Source organism: Antrostomus carolinensis, unplaced genomic scaffold, assembly GCF_000700745.2.
Source record: "Antrostomus carolinensis isolate BGI_N321 unplaced genomic scaffold, ASM70074v2 scaffold26875, whole genome shotgun sequence".
In the NCBI taxonomy this organism is placed as follows: domain Eukaryota; kingdom Metazoa; phylum Chordata; class Aves; order Caprimulgiformes; family Caprimulgidae; genus Antrostomus; species Antrostomus carolinensis.
In genome coordinates this window covers 8,226-8,627 of record NW_010318831.1, presented here as the reverse complement: position 1 = coordinate 8,627, position 402 = coordinate 8,226, and positions in this window count along the sequence as shown.

The window sequence follows — 402 nt, the reverse complement described above, 5'->3', positions numbered from 1 at the left end:
TGGAAAAGTGAAAAACCAGCAGCAGCAGCACATGGTGCTCATCTTGCTCCTACAAGATCACCCCAAAAATCCTTCACGTCACCAGCTCCGGCGCAGCACCCGCCCCACCTTCCCCTCCCACCCCCCTCCTCGGGGCAGCCACCCCCACGCGTGGGATGGGGAGGTAATTATGGCGCTGAGGCCGCAGGGCTCCACAGCGCCAAGGCCACGGCCGATGGTTCCCAGAGCTCATTAGGGAGGAATGGGGTTGGGATCCACACGGCGGCGGTGGGACGAGGGCAGGAATTACCGGCCAACCCTCCTCTTGCTTCATAACTCTGGGAACATCTCAATGGGACAGGTTTGAACCTGTCCAAGCCCCCTTAGAACCCAACCAAGGGCGTCCCCCATACCCTGAGGTCC